This window comes from Numenius arquata, chromosome 3, assembly GCF_964106895.1.
Source record: "Numenius arquata chromosome 3, bNumArq3.hap1.1, whole genome shotgun sequence".
Classification (NCBI taxonomy): Eukaryota; Metazoa; Chordata; class Aves; order Charadriiformes; family Scolopacidae; genus Numenius; species Numenius arquata.
Window position 1 is genome coordinate 35,944,243 of NC_133578.1, and position 17,405 is coordinate 35,961,647.

At 40.8% G+C, this 17,405-nt stretch overlaps 1 protein-coding gene across 3 annotated transcripts in view; it reads right to left on the reverse strand.

The window, feature by feature from the left end:
* The window catches only part of GULP1 (GULP PTB domain containing engulfment adaptor 1), a 163,808-nt gene extending 146,615 nt beyond the window's left edge, over positions 1–17,193 (reverse strand). For all 3 annotated transcript variants that reach the window (XM_074145052.1, XM_074145049.1, XM_074145051.1), the window contains exon 1: positions 17,092–17,193. The gene's annotated coding sequence lies outside the window, so the exon portion shown is untranslated. The remainder of the gene's footprint in view (positions 1–17,091) is intronic.
* Positions 17,194–17,405: the final 212 nt, after the last annotated feature.

The window sequence follows — 17,405 nt, forward strand, 5'->3', positions numbered from 1 at the left end:
GTTCAGCTAGTCATACTGATAAAAGGTATCTAGAACCCTTTTTTTAAACTAGTTCAAGAGTTTGTGAGAGTTGAAACCCCAACAGAGCACGAATGCATTCCATTACATGGAGGAGGCGCGGAGACATTCTGCTAGAGAGAGTAAAACATGGTAGTCCTGTTTTGTGGCAAGTGTCCCTAGGGTGCTACGTAGATTTGGATCCTATGCAGAGAAAGAGGCAAGTCTGTTTTCTGAAATAAAGATAATTCTGGAAAGTAAAAAAGCCCATGGCCCATATTAATGGCAATCACTAATGTGTCATCTGCCCATCTGGGATACAATACGCACACGAACTTTTAAGTATTTTCTGTTTCCACGAAATAAATATAAACTCAAGTTTTGTCAACGGCTTAACCTGTAGATTAAACAGATGCAGATGCAGGAATCTTAAAGGATAAACCTTTATTTCTCTGACACCAATTTCCCAGTTTGCCACATCAAAACACCTAATTTATTCACTAGTGCAGTTTAAGCTAGGGGTTGATTTTAAACCCTTCGTGCACCACAACGAGATCTTTCAGCATGTTCTTCACATTTTCAATCCAAATATCTGTACGATCACACATATTCTCCATTCACAGATAACACCACACTCATAATGTGTATTTTAGGACTGGAAAAGCAGGAGAACACTGCAGTGCCAGTTGTGACACTAATAGTACAATGCTATTATTTCAAAATCCAGGACATCAAGTATCTATGTGTTGCACTCACAAAAAAACCCCACTAGGATTATTGATATGACAGAAGTATACATCACAGATTTATTTTTACTTGAATGGTTGTTCCCTCTTTGAACTTGAAAACTGGAAAAAATATACTGTAAGCATATTGGCCCTAATAGTTACCATAAATCTCCAGAAAGGCTTGCTGAAACTTGTGATATTATCACACTTGCATCTTGGAGTCCTACTTGTTACTCAGGTCAGCAGTGTATTCCAGTTAAAATTATACATAGTGTTTTCTTCAGGACATTTGTATTTCTCATCACAGAAGACAAGAGAACAATAAGAGGAAAAGCCTCCTTTGTAAAACATATTAAGTATTAAAAAAAATCACAGGAGGTTAAAAACGTCCTGTTACATGACATCATTGCAATGCAGCAGATGAAGGGAAAAAACCATTTTGAATAGTATTCATCTTTTGATCCAGAGGAGAGCACCAGATCACATTTAACACAAGAGGTTTTGGTATATTTTTATCATCTACAATCTGCATCATACCTTAAAAATCAGTTATAAATCTGGATATGTGGAGAGTCACAGAGTCATCACAGGAAAAGAATGTTTAAGAAATGTGGTAGAGATTGAAATTGCATCTTTGGTTAAAATTGCAGAGTCAGACCTGCAATGGCAACGCAGTAGCATTTCTATCAAGAAAGCCGTAAAAGAGACAGATGTGAAAGTAATTCAGTCTTTATGAGTCACACCTATTTCTTGTTTTCTCCTGCAAAATCACAGATAGGGTACAATGACCAAATGTGGTCGATATTCCTTCACAGAATCACATGGGGTTGGAAGGGACCTCTGGAGATCATCTAGTCCAACCCCCCTGCCAAAGCAGGTCCACTTCGAGCAGGTTGCACAGGAACACATCCAGGTGGGTTTTGAATGGCTCCAGAGAAGGAGACTCCACCACCTCCCTGGGCAGCCTCTTCCAGTCCTCTGCCACCCTCAAAGTAAAGAAGTTCCTCCTCTTGTTTAGGTGGAACTTCTTATATTCGAGTCTGTGCCCATTTCCTCTTGTCCTATCCCTGGGCACCACTGAAAAAGACTGGCCCCATCCTCTTGATGTCCTCCCTTGAAGTATTTATAAGCATTGATCAGATCCCCCTCAGCCTCCTCTTCTCTAGACTAAAAAGACCCAAGTGCCTCAGCCTTTCCTCATAAGAGAGATGCTCCAGGCCCCTAATCATCTTTGTAGCCCTCTGCTGTACCCTCTCCAGCAGTTGCCTGTCCTTCTTGAACTGGGGAGCCCAGAACTGGACACAGTACTCCAGATGGGGCCTCACCAGGGCAGAGTAGAGGGGCAGGATAACCTCTCTCAACCTGCTGGTCACACTCTTCCTGATGCACCCCAGGATGCCATTGGCCTTCTTGGCCACAAGGGCACATTGTCGGCTCACGGTCATCCTACTGTCCACCAGGACTCCTAGATGGAGTCTTTCTCCTCAGAGGTGCTCTCTAGCAATTCAGCCCCCAACCTGTACTGGTGCATGGGGTTACTTCTCCCCAGGTGCAGCACCCTACACTTGCCTTTATTGAACTACATCAGGTTCCTCTCCGCCCAACTCTCCAGCCTGTCCAGGTCTCGCTGTATGGCAGCACAGCCCTCCAGCATGTCAACGACCCCTCCCAGTTTTGTATCATCAGCAAACTTGCTGAGGGTACACTCCATCCCCTCAAATTTTGAATTCTTGTTTGCATCAATTAAGGTATCACTAACTTCTGTAAATGAACTGGGAGATGCATAAAGACACATGCATACAGTTTAAATGCAAAAAGAAAAACACTGAAGTGATACTGAACTGCAGAAATTAGCAAATGGAATCAGTGACCAAGTCCTGCATTTGCAACGTTAACAAAAATGTGGTGGAGAAACGGAGGTATAAAGGGAATAATAAAAAAAGAGAAAAGAAAATCAGCAGCTGAAACAGGCAACTGAAGAAAACACATGAAAGCAAAATCTAATGTTTTAAAATTTTATCCAATTAAAAAGAAACACAGGAAGGAAAAAAAAAATCCCTCCAAGCATAGATAAAAAATTAATAACCAGCAAACAATAAGCAACAGAATTAATACATAGAAAAGCTACCAAAAGCTACAAGCACAGTTGATGAAGCAACGCTGGGAAGTTTCCCAGTAAAAGACAGAAGACCCTAAAATTCTTTAATGTAATAATAACCTTCAAAGCCTCTAGACAGACATTACTACATTGCTGCTTGCAAAGGACAGACAGCAGAGACAACAGACAAGATTTCCAATTCCATTAGTTTTTGTTTTAGTTTGTAGAGCACACTAAAAGCATACCGAGCTATAAAAAAACACAAATATAAATACAAAAAAAAAAAAAAAAAAAAGAAACAACTGGCAAGTCTGAATCTTGTGCACATAGAGAAAAGGGCCACTTAGAACACTGCTGAACAAAGAATATTGAAATGAGATCTGAAAAATAACAAGCCCAATTGGGATCATAAGTTTTTCCTCTTAAAAAAAGAAAAAAAAATACACAGAACACAACCAAACATGCTATGCAGTTTAAAGCCATCCAGGTTCTTGAAAGAATTTGCAAGAAAAAAATTAACTGCAAATTCTGGGAACATATGCACTGTGTAGAATTTCTTCAGGCCAGTAGAAGACATCTACATCAAACTGACAATTTCTACAGAAAAATAGGCAAGCTATTTGATCCACGCCTCACTCCAAAAAGTCTGGAACACTGAAGAGACTTTGGCAAAAAGAAAAAAAAAAAAAAAAATATACCAAATATGCTGTACATATATTGGATATCTCATGCCAATTCTGCTAAGCACAATTAACTGAGTAAAAGATTGTGTCTACCGAAAAAGCTGACTGAAGAGGGCTAAAATGAACGTTACAAAAAAACAGAATGTGATAAAATGGGACAAAAATAGAAAATAAATAATAAATAATAAAGACGACTGACCGAACTGCATGAGCATGATAAGAAATGACATTAAATTCACAACATCGTGCACCTGTAAGGCTACTCCAAAATAAAGTGCTAGAAGGGTTTCATCCATTATGACAAGGCTTAACGGATACATTTTTAAGAGCAAGAAAAAAAAAAAAATCTTTTTGTCAGAGGTTTTATTACAGGTAACTGTCACTAAAAATCAGCAGACTTCAGGTGATAAGTGAGAATCCATTGCTTCTGCCACATCATTCTCCAGTCAGCTACATGTCTTCTACAGGAACAGTAATGTCAATCTCTATTTTCTAACCATTCATCAGATTTTGTGAAATGTGTAAAAGTTTTCTTGGAGCAAGCCAACATGTTCCAGAATCACTGCTAGGGAGAAAGGCAAAACGAAAAATGAGATTACTCTGCCATAGCCCAACTCCAACAGAGAAAAAATAATAAAAAAATATTTCCACTAGAGCTGAAAAGAATCAGTTTAAATGGTCTGGCTTCATTTTCAAGATCAACCAGTTCCCATTCTACAGAAATCAGTATTCACCTAATTCCAATGTAATAGCACTAAACGGTAGAATTAAATAAAAAACATTCTTAATCTCTTATAAATACATAAAATCTGGGACCAAAATTCTGCAAACTAACTTCAGACACTTCCAAGTAGTTCTAATGAAGAAGGACCAGCATAACCACCCAGAGAATGAAATTAACACTTTGGCTACGATTGGAGTGCCACAAAAATACACATTTTTTGCCATGAAATTCAATCTACACGATGGACAGCCTGATGATTACCATGATGCTAAGTACAACACCATAAAGGTTTGATTAAGACATTCTTGCTTATTTGTCACAGAGCGCACTGAATCCACAGTACTTGTTTTCTGCAAGTGATAAAAGATTATTAGGCTAGTAACAATAATACGGAAAGAAAATCATGTACCCTAATTCTTTTTGTGGTTACCAGAGCCAATCAAGGAAGTCCACATTTAAAAAAGAACAAGAAAACACAATAAAGATTCTCAATTTCTGCAATTTTTCTTCAATTTCTGTTTCTTTTCTATTATTATTTTATCCATTAAATAAGTGGTCTGTTGTATTCAGAAGTCAATGCATTCTCCATTTCTAAAGAAAGGTAAGAGCAAAGAAAAAAAACCTTTTGTGTTTTTTCTGATAGAACTCAGCAGGAAAAAAAACAAACCTCCCTAATACACATGCCTAGGAACCTGAATTTATGACAAAGCTAAATAAACTGGATATAGTAACAACAAGCTTTTTGTTTTTCCACAATACAGCACTCTTTATCCTCACTTGTTAAAGTGGTGGTGCCTTGAAGAGTATAAAATGACATCAGTGAAGACCAGAAAGAGACTATGTTTGTACAGATGAACCTGTTCACTGGTCAGTGATGAACTACAATGCAGGCAGTGAAAAAACCTGCACACCTAGAAGCTAAGCTGTAAGCCTTGGTTCAATCTACTTCGAAAAGCAACTTTATTGTATTTTACACTGTCACTCCACAATCAGACTGAACGTGTATAAATGGATCTATTTCTCCCACTTCCCAGTTCTTGGTCACACTTGACCCATACAGTTCCCAAAGTCATATTGTAAATACCTGAGCCAGTAACCAAAGGCAGGCACATCAGGCAGGTAAAGGGTGGACAGGGATAGAGAAGGGATCCAACCACCATTTCAGCAGCATCATTGCTATTTCAAACAACAGAACTACGGTGTAAATGTTCAAACCAAGCATACTCTGAGAAATCAAGGCACAGGCATGAGAGAATTCATATATCCATAACAAAACATAACTAGTAACCACATAATTGCAGTCATTCACAATGCAGGTTTTCACATATCAGCTGTTGCACTTGCCATGTATACCTATAGGTTTTCCTAATATCCACGTCAGGGCAGACTCAAATGAATAACTGACATATTTCCAGATAAGTGACAAGATAGGACAGAGCAGAGAGCGCTCTCTCTACCATCCTCCCCTCCACAGTGTAAGAGTCTGAGAGTACAGTTAATAAGTCGCCTTCTCCAGTTATGTTACAAATACGTCTTTGAACTGCAACATCTCTTTAAAGATCTTACCTTGTAAAATGTTCCTAGCTACATAGTGAAATGCGAGTTTCAGAAATCTGTCAAGTTATGTCAAGATTCAAAAGAAGTTTGGTAGCTGAGAAGAAATACGCTTCATTCTACCTTACAGGAACACTGCCTGGTACTTGCATTTTTATCACGTCTTCTAAAAAGCAGCTGAACCTAATACACAATTGAATACTGCTGTCTGGGAGGTGGGGGAAGACCATAAACAAACAGGATCAAATTGCCCAGAAGTACATATGCCTCGCAGCAAGCACAAGAAACACCACAGTAAATAACATACACAAATATGCTTCAGGAGCATCTGGCAAAATTCACCATAATGAATTCAAAATATTCAAAGCAATTATTTCCAGCCAACCATTTATTTCTTTCAGAACTGAGATGTTTAGCATTTATTATGTTCTTTCCTGTTGAGGCATATTTCTTCAGTAGTTTGACATTCCCCTCTCCCCCCCGCTATTTGGCTAAACAACTAAGAACTTTATTCAACAAAAGTAACTTCCAGATGACCTAGCAAATGGAATTGATTTGGATTAAATAGCAACAGATTATTTCAGTGTTTAAGCAGTCACGGGTATGCCAGTAACATAACACATCTCAAATGTAGTCCACTGATCTTATTAAGTATGCTTTTTTTTTTTTTTTATCTTTCACTAAACATCTATTTTATGGTCCATTTCTTCATACTGTTTAATCACTGCTCAGTTACAATGTCAAAAAACTTGAAATCCCAAATTGAAAAGCACATAGAGTCACAACATAGGTAATTCTCTGAGTAAGAACTATATAAGGGACTGCTGTGGAATTCTTAGGGTTTATGACTATATGCATATTTACTGTTTTGCATATTTTACACAACAGATTTGTTACAGTTGAAAGCTTTCCCTTTGGGTTTTTTTTAAAGAAGCACATGCAGGCATATCCCACAAAGTTGTCTGAGGAAGGCATACCAGAACTGTCCTTCACGATTTTTTTGAGGGTACAAGGGCAAGAGAAGGGACAAGGAAAAAGGAAGGAAAAGGTGTGCATGCAAGGGAGGGAAACTATATCTCTAGTTTAAAGCTGCAAGGAATTAAACTACACTTAAACCAAAATTTTCTCTCATTCCTCAGCTTTAGCTTGCTCAACTTTTGTTTATTTTTCTGACTCACTACTCAAAAAGTTCCTAGATCCTAATCAAGCCTAACAATGCTACAGAGGAAACACAACTCCAAAATGGGAAGAGGGAGAAAATCTTATTTAGGAATTCTTCATAAGCCATAAAATTATAAAAACTCAGGATATCCTCCACAAGCAGTAAGAAAACTGCTACATAATAAAGTACAATATCCTTAAGCTATCAAAATATGACCTGGTTCTGTATTCTGGATGTCAAAAGCTTAGACAATGACTGTTCATGCTGATAATTGAACTTCTGTTTGAGGTATGCCAGATTCCTCCAGGAGTGGGGTTGGAAATAAGTTAAATTTCAGGAAACGAGTATCACAGATGAGGAAATTCTTAAAAATATCAGAGAATAAGTGACCACCAAAGATATATGGATACATGGGGTGTATGAAACAGTCAGTCTTCCCAAAAAGCCTCCATAGGAAGATGCTTTCTACTCCCTTTTAAATTATCACCTTGGCCAGCAAAAGGAGCGACGTGTCCCACTTCATCAAAAGTCTCATCTATAAGCATTTCAAAATTATTCACTTTCCCCACACAAAACCACCTCTCATCTGTATGAGCTGTCATTTTCTTCATATGGCTTTGAATAAAAAGTGTAAACAAATGATGCTGGAACCTTTTCATCAGTTTTTAGTGACTACGTTTCTATCTTTAGAGATCTAAAAGAAAATATTACATTGCTGTTTTATTTATGAAATTCAGGAATTTAAAAGTAAAGGAACTAGTATAACAGTAAAATTCACATAAAGACAGACATTTTGTAAACCACAGAATGGTTAGAGTTGGAAGGTCCAACCCACCTTCCATCGACAACCTGGTATTAAACACTTCCAGGGACGGAGCATCCACAACTTCCATGGGGAACCTGTTCCAATGCCTCACCACCCTCACAGTAAGAATTTCTTCCTAGTATCTAATCTAATCTCCCCTCTTCCAGTTTAAAAGCATTACCCCTGGTCCTGCCTCTACACTTGTTGATAAAGAGTCCCTCCCCATCTTTTCTGTAGGCCCCCCTTAGGCACTGGAAAGCTGCTATAAGGTCTCCTCGGAGCCTTCTCTTCTCCAGGTTGAACCCCAACTCTCTCAGCCTGTCTTCACAGTAGAAGTGCTCCAGTCCTTTAATTATCTTTGTGGCCCTCCACTGGACCCATTCCAACAGGTCCATGTTCTTCTTACGTTGGGGGCCCCAGAGCTGGATGCAGTTCTCCTGGTGGGGGTCTCACCAGAGTGGAGTAGAAGGGCAGAATCACTTCCCTCGACCTGCTGGCCACGCTTCTTTTGATGCAGCCCAGGATGCGGCTGGCTTTCTGGGCTGCCAGTGCGCATTGACAGTTCATGCTGAGCTTCTCATCTGTCAACATCCCCAAGCCCTTCTCCTCAGGACTGCTCTCAATCCACCCTCTGCCCAGCCTGTATTTGTGCCTGGGATTGCTGTGATCCACATGCAGGACCTTGCACTTGGCCTGGTTGAAATTCACGAGTTTGACACAGGCCCACTTCTCAAACCCATCCAGGTTCCTCTGGATGGCATCCCTTCCCTCCAGCATGTCAATCACACCACACAGCTGGTGTCGTCGGCAAACTTGCTGAGGGTGCACTGAATCCCAACATCCATATCACCAACAAAGATGTTAAACAGCACCAGTCCTAGTAACAACCCCTAAGGAACACCACTCGTCACTGCTCGCCACTTGGACATCAAGCCATTGACTGCAACTCTTTGAGTGCGGCCATCCAGCCAACTCCTTATCCACCATCCATCTGTCGAATCCATGTCTCTCCAATTTAGAGACAAGGATGTCATGCGGGACAGTGTCAAACACCTTGCACAAGTCCAGGTAGATGCTGTCAGTCGCTCTTCCCTTATCCACCAACCCTGTAACTTTGTCACAGAAGGCCACCAAATTTGCCAGTTAACAAAACAACATTTTCTCTTAGGGTATCCTTTATCCTATTAGGTTCAAGCTTGGGACAAACAGAAATTTAAACCTTTAAGAAAGCCTCTGCAAATTGTTCACTAAAGCACGTCAATCTTTTCTGAATCTGATACTGCATTTAGAATTCATGGCGAAAATTACATTTTGAAGACAGATAAGATTGAAGGCCATCAGTTATACTGGGAGCAAGCTGAAGCATACGTATTAGTGTGTACATGTTAAGCTTGCCATCAAATACAAAATGTTCATATAGACTAGTCTATATAATATACACTGCCTTATCTCTTAATTACCTATTTTAAATGCGTAGCTACATGAAGAATGGTACCACGCATCATGTTATTGCTACGTAGTCACCCCCTGCTCCTGTCCCTCAGAAATTCCAACAGAAGAGAAAATCCAAACATGACTATTTTACATTGACTGCTGTGGATAACGACCAGCCATTTCCTGACATGTTTATGCAAGACTGCAAAGTAAACATACATAATACAGAACACTGTGCATTAAAGTAGTTACTAAAAAGTATAGCACAGTATCCTTGCCTATTGTAATATAGATATCTTCCTTCCTCGGAGCAGCAATGTCACTTGTGCAGTAGAATCATTTTTGCTTTCCCAGTCAGTACAAAAAGCAAAGTAAATACTAGCACTCTTCTAAGAGAAACAATCAACAGTGCTGTCAACTGCACTTCAGTTTCCTGACAGATTACTACGATACCTACGTAGACTGTGCTTGCCCTGTGAATTTTCCACGCTGGCAGATTTACCATGTCTGTAGTCATCAGCTGTTTCATGCCACCCCAGTCAAAACCAGTAAAAGAGTCACTGACCACAGCCAACATAACTGTACTGACAGGTGTGGATATTACCAATGCAAGCACATTATTCGGTACTACATGCCTGAAATGCCAGTTAATGATTTGGATTCAAGAGTTACTCTTCATATTGGAGAAAATTACTAATACAAAATCAGTCTAGCAGTTTAGTAGCTACATTCAATATTCTCTGACACAAAACATGGGGAATGAAACTGACACGTTGGGGAGAAGTATTTAATTTTGAAAGAGAAAACAACAGATAGCTCATACGCTCTTCTCATTTATATTTGCTGTCAATGACAGGCTACTACTGACAAACATATGAGATTGCGAGTCAGTATGGCCAGGTTAAAACACCGCTTGCAGCTTCTTTCAGTGCAGAAGCAATAGTCTTTGAGAGAACTGAAGCCCGAAACTATAAAGTTCCCAAGTGCCCTCTCCCAGACTAGCTGGTTTCTTAAGAAGTACGATTTCAAACCTGTGGGGACTAAGCCAGAAATAGAGCTCCCATCACAGCATGGGATGGGAAGGTAGGTTGTAGAATCATTTTTACAAGTTGGAATGCTTCTAGGTGAGTTCTTTTGGTCTCCAAAAAAAAAAAACCCCTAATATGCTTTTTTTAAAAATTAAAAAGGTAGATTCAACTTTGGAGAGCTGCACTAAATTATAAGGAGAGCAAGGATTTAATGAGAACCCCAATTTTTTAAAGTGGCTGTGTAAGAAAATATTATTTTCTTTACAACTTGCTTTCCCAGCTGTGGACTTTGGCCCAGCCCCATTCGTTTGTTGCCTTTTAGCTCACCAGTACAATGCGTTACACAAAAACAAGTGTGAAGACAAAACCAACCTGTTACTGAGAAAAAACTACAAACTTTCATTACAAGAAAATGTATAGTGCCCTGCATTGGTAGTTACATGAGCTGTTTCATCCAGTTAGGTGAAATCTGGAAATTATCTCTTTCAAGAACATTAGCATTATACACACTAATGTCACAGTTTAGCAATGTTGACATACTGCATTTCACACCACAAAACACAGCAGAAGCAAACAATTAAGTGCAATTACTGTATGGCACAGAAAGATAAGAGAATTAGCAACAGCTCCAGCTACAAAATTTGTTGGAAAAGTATTTCTTCCACTCTAAGCCTATTTGCACAACAGGATAAATTGAATATTAATACAACATATAACTTACAAAATTACTAAGGCTGCTTGAATAAAGAAAAAGATTGTACTAATCTCAGATGTTAAAGACCTTTGTGTTTACAAATCCACAGTATGCTCTGCTTTAAAGCTTACACATGTGAAACAGATTAAGGGGCACAATGGCAGAGGTTAGTCTCTCAACTATTTTCTACTGGCTACTAGTCCCCTGCTATTTTCTGTCCCAAGTAAAGAGTCACCATCATATTATACCACATACACGTCACCCTCTCACTGTTACTTATTACTTTGTTTCAACATGTTGTCTCATGTTATTTTAACTACAGTTACTCTAAAATAGGTATGACTTGTGCATACTATACCCCACAAAATGAAACCACCATTTAGCTGTTACCCCAATTTGGTTCACTGCTTTGGAAATGATGGTTCTGTCACCTTATCAACTGGAAAGTAGAAAAAAAAAGATATGCTATCGGCTAGTATTTTCAGCTCTAGCGTTGAAGCTTCTTTGACTTCAGCACATGAACAAGCAGTTCAAACCATCAGTAGAGGCCTCTTTGTTACATCTGAATACAAACACAGATGAAAATGAAACCTTTTGACCAGTATTTTTCTCATTTAAGACTGAAGTGTGTATCAGCAGACACCCAGACACAGTGGTGACATCATTCATCATTTCAGGGCAAGTCTCATAAGATCCGTTTCTCTTGAAGACCCAAGTCCTGAAATTTTGAGCTTTTGTTAAAAAAAAAAAAAAAAAAAAAGGTTCCTAGGGAACCTGACTCATGATCTTTGAATGCATACAGCTGCCAACACAGCATGTAGGAAGAAAGCATTAGAGACAGCACATATCTGCACAGCAAGGCATTTGGAAAGATGGTCTGGACAAACATTAAGAAAATAGGTTTGAGGACACACCAAACTTTTTTAAACAACTCTTAATGGAATTGGCATGCAAAGATGACTGCTGCTCCAAACAATATTTTGAGATGCAATTGCAGGAAAAATCATTTTTTACTGGGAACACAGTCCTTTATCTAGGCTCATTACCTCACTTCTGTTACACTTTCCAGAAGATTTCACAACAGATTAAGCAAAAAAATGCTGTTGTTTCAAGAGATACCTTCTTTAAAAGATGTAAACACACACATAAAAAATAGAAGTTTTCAATGTGACAAGAAAAAAAAAATTGGTTAATATTAGGAGTACCTTTATACATAGGAAAAACAATAGTTACACAGGGCAGCAGATGACAGAAATTGCCAGCTCTAGCAAAATAGCAACTTGCCAAAGCCCAGATGGCACAGACTGCAGCTGTGAAGAAACCAGCTGTCCAGGGTGTCTCCCTGCCACCAGGACAGTTGCAAAACTAAGGTGAAAATGGGCAACGACCTCCCTTCCAGCCACTTTTCCCCAATGCAGCAGCTGCTCTACACCAGCCTTTCATCTAGTGGAAACAAAGTCTGATTTTGTATAGGCTGCTGAGAATTCTGAAAAAACTTAAGGGCTACACGGATTTAGAGTGTCCTAGATCACTTAGAAAGTTTAAGCACAATGTTTAAGTTCCTAATGGCCCATCCTGCCTAGAAGGAACTGAAGATCTAACATCTGCTTTTAAAAGAACAAAAATGAAAATAGACTAGACTATTAAATGCCACAGCAGGTGGTAGCCAGGATTCGGTTTTGCACATCGTGTTACTACTGCATTTTGCCTTTGTCCAAGATTGGCCCCATTAAAACTAGGAGGATGGAGAGAGCAGAGAAAGAATGAAAAAAAAAAAAAAAAATCACATTAAAGATCTTGAATAGTTTCATAGAATCCAGCAGTCCTCCAAGAACAATTTTGTTTTATCTAAAAATAGTAAGTAAGAATTTGAATACAGTTTTAAAGTTCTCATGTTATTTTAGGGACTATGAGAAGATCGAAGCACCTTGAAGATTAGGCTCCCCTATCCCTATCTAACTCAGGTCTTGTCTCTTCTTCAAAAAAGTTTGTTTCATTCTCTCTTTTTTGGGGTGTAAATACATATTAGGCAAAGGAAGTCATTACAACCCGAGGAAATGATAATATTTTAATCCAGAGCACCCTCCTAGTTTAGTGATTAGAACAGCTGCCTAACCTGTCAGAGGAAAGAAGAAAGTAAAGTGTAAACTGTTTCCTGGGAATTCATGAGTTTCCAGAGGGACAAATTATCTATTGAAATCCTGGATAAAATCTATGCGGTAACATCACTTTCTCTTGACGTTCAGTTTAGTGTAACACATTTTGAGACCATACAGCAAGATAAGGAGGAGTTTCAGATGATCCTTCTGCTTATTAGATGGGGTGGAGCTGCAGCCTAGGTAGAAAGTATTTTTAAGACAAGATCAAGTACTGACCATTTACAAAATTCTTTCAGTGTCCCTGGGCAAATGAAATGGCACAGACAAGGTCTACACTTGCATATCTAAGACTAAAAGCGTGGTTAATAACCCACTATAATGCCACTACTGCATTCTACTATTCCTGTTAGGTCACAGGTATGTGTCTTGAAGATAGATCACAAAATGACAACTAAAAGTAAATGTAAGACCTCCTTCCTCCTGCCCCTATCTACCACCACCACCACAGGCCATGACTGCAAACCCAGATGAAGGCTACATATTAAATGGTAATAGTGGCTACTCTGCAACAGCAAATCCACAGAACAGTTTGATGTAGTATTTAAGTCATCTTCAGCGAAGCACTGACAGTGGGGCAGTGAGACTAACTGCATGAAAAACGCCAGTGTTCTGATCTCAGTGATTTAGGACATAAATAGGAAGAAACTGATTTCCACTGGGAACAACATTATCAACAAATATTTCTAGACAAAAAGTTATATATTGAGAGTTAGAGAACGTTATTAGGCAGTGATAACAGAGGCACTATGTGTTCTAACAGCAACAGTATTGTTTGCTCTGTTCTGGGATACAACCTGGTTCTGTAAAGGCGCTTACCCCTTCAAAAATAGGATTGCACTAAGACAAAAAATGGTATGGGGTAAACGTTTATTTGAGCCCAATTAGCATATTCTTATGTAACAAATCTATTAAGTCATTAATTCAGGACTTTGTCTCAAGAGCCAATTTACTGAAACACAGCCTCAATCTCTGTCACTCATTTCACTGTCAACAATAACTGAAAATTCCAGGGGAGCAGCGATTTTAGTGAAGTGAACCTGGTGGACTTTTCAGCTCTCAGTGCTTGACTCCCTCTCTTTAAAAAAGTAACAGAATTAGAATTCTGCCACGAGTCATATTAGATACATCAACAATTGAAGGATAAGGTAGTTCATTTTTTTGTTCTCTTTCAAGCTACATTAGTCCCCCAGTTCAAGCTGAAGTTGGCCTTTAATTCTTTCATGCCGTAATTCTAATTATTTTCTTGTGACACATTCAAGCTATACGCTATTGAGGGATTATCTCAAGAAAAAATAATTCTATAATCGTAATATAAATGCCAGTTTATCATATTTGACCTCTCAAGTTCTTCATGTAAGTCTTTTAAGATTTTTAGAGCATCCAGAAATATTTACAAATGTTTTATGAACACACCCATGCAGACACACTGCTATTGAACCATGAAATGTAACCTTGTCTACAGGCAAAAGACTAACAAATTACTTTAATCAGCCTGTAAAAGAAATTCTGAAACAACACATCAGGTGAGTATTTTGCTGAGCAGCAGATGCACAATCTTTGAACTCTAAAAAGACCTTGCAAAGATTACAAAGTTGTTGCCAGAGGCTAAGGAGGCAGTACTAACTGTGAGTTTGTGTAACAACCATTCTCACTGGCCCCTCCTACATCTTCCTCCTTTTTGGTCCTCTGGTATCAGTTTTGTATTTTCCAATGTGATTTAAAATGCTTTACACAGAACATCGTAGTAGTAGTTCCCTGTTGCGGTCTAGCATTTTCTTCTTTTTTTCTGGCATCAAAGTCATTTTAATTTCTGCATTCATCACTCAAGAGACATGCCCAATGCTACCCAGATCACATTTCACACTGTCATCCTTACTTCTAAGGCAATGTGATTTCTACTTGCTTCTGCTTATTTCCAGTCTCTTTTCACTGATATCCCTGCCACTGTAACTCTGTTAAAAGCACAAACCAAAGTGCTACCTAGCATCCGTCAACACTGTGCATCATTCCCAGGCTCTTAATCCATAAATCACTCACTCTATTCAACCTCTTCATGTAAATATATGCCTTGAAGGAGGCCTATAATCACTAAACCAGCCATACACTTAAAAATAAAATGTGAACCAAAAAGTGTAAGGCTAATAATCATGAAATTATTGCCCTTTTTTCCCCACTATTTTCCCTGAGTCCATGTGGATAATCTCCAAACATCGGAGGTTGTCCCTGACACACTACCACACAACAAATCAACCAAGCAAATCCGAAATTATGAGGCAAACTTTTCTGTTCATTTTGAAATCGCCATAAAAACAGAAGCTTGACCTTCAAAAAAAATTTTTTTTCCTCTCAGGTGAATTATTTTGTCTTATTTTGATTATCATCATAAATGGCAGAGGTTTGAAGCTCTGAAGCATTGCTTATCACAACAACAATTGAAAGGCATGACTAAAGTTATGTTAGTCTAAAACGCAGGGGAAGAAAAATCACAGAAAAGATAAAAGTATTTCTAAAAAAACAGGTTCATAGTTATCCACATAAAATGTAAAAATGCTTATTTATATTTATACTTAGTAGACCGAATATATTGCTAAAACATTTTGTACTTATCTATACACTCAAAGTACTTTCATAGTCACCTTCATGTATGGCTTGCTTTCCGGTTTATTTATTTTTTTAACATCTTTGTAGTTACGTCTACATAAAGACGACTTTTAAAAAACTTGCAAGTGTAAGAACTGAAAATTTAAAAAGTGAGAGTTGCGTGGTACTTAAATTAGAAATGTAATGAGCGTCCTAACTTCAAAAAAGACCCCAGAAATGTAGTTCTTTGGAAGGTGGCAAATTCCTTTGTATGAAAGATACAATTAACCTCTACGGGCCTCGACTGACTCTCGGTGCCTTTCAATAAATGACAAGGATGGTGAAATTAAACGAGCAACGCACTTTCCCCATTTTCCTCCAGAGAACTATCACACAAGTTTCAGACCTCCTTAAACTGAGAATTTCTCCCTGAAGCTCCCTCGCCCGACTTCAACCCAGCGGCTGCAGCCTTCGCTCAAATTTCAGTCTTCTATTCACATGATGATCCGACAAACCACGCCAGTACTCCACCCTCCCGACACCCGCCCGCTCCAGGGAGCAAAAATTAACTTGGTGGTTTGGGGCTGCCGACGAGCAGAAAATCCTCCCTCGTACAACAATTGTGCGTTCATCAGCCCCGGCGGCCAGCTCGGCTCGGCTCCCAGCACCGCCGAGCTGCCACGGCGAAGCCCTCAGAAGGAAAACAAAACCTTGCCTCCCAGATAATGGCTTTACTGTACTTACTCAGAGAAAAAAAAAAAAAAAGGAAAAGAAAAGAAAAAAAAAAAAACCAACACGGAATGAAAGGCATTTGACTATTTTCAGTTGCTTGAAATTCAAAAAAACCCCCCAAACCATAGCATACCGCATGTCTAAAATCCCTAAGTCCTTGCGGTTTTGAAGTTAGGGGACGGCGGCAAGCTGCGCCCACCCCACGTTTGGCGCCGGTCTAAGGAGCACCCAGGCGGAAGGGACGGAGAGGTCTGACCCCGCCAAACCCGCTGCCGCTCCCCGCAGGTGAGACCTGCCAAACAAGCACGCCAGCCTCGACGGGCGGGCGAAGCTGCCCCCCGCCGCTCCGCTCGCCCCCGGCAACGAGCCCCGTTACTCACGCCGGGCCCCGCCCCGCGCCTCCGCCGACCGCCCCCCCCCCCCCCCCGCCCCCTCCGCCGGCTGCGAAGTTTCCAGCCAAGGGCAGCGGCCGGGCGGCTGAGCCCGGGACAGCGGTTGCCGCCGCGGCGATCAACAGGCTCCCAGACCGCTCTCCCCGCTGCTGCTCGCCAACCGCGCCTCGGGTACCCGCGGGAGGCTGCGCCCGACCCCGGCTGCCCTCGTCCCCGGGAAGGATGGCGAGGAGCCCGCCCGCCTCACCGCCTCAGAACCCCGCTACCCATGAAAACTACCCCCGGGGGGCCGGGACCCTCAGAGAGGGAAGCACCGCGTACCTGGCGAGGTGATGGAGGCCGTCCCGCTGCCTCGCCGCGCCGGCACACGGCGCCCGCTCCGGCCCGCTCCCGCCTCAGCCGCGGAGAAAGTTTCCTGACGTCAGCGCGGGCGGGCGGGGGGACCCCGCCTGCCTGCCGGGCTCGCTGCCCGCCGGGCCGGGCCGCCGCCGCTGCTCCCGGGCTCCCCCTGCCTCCCGCCGCCGGCCGGCAGGGAGGGGAGAGGGAGGCGGCGGAAGGGGCGCGCCCCGCCGCGCTCGACAGGGGGCGCCCTCGCGGCTGTCGGGGCGGTTGGCGGCGGACGGCCGCGCGCGCCC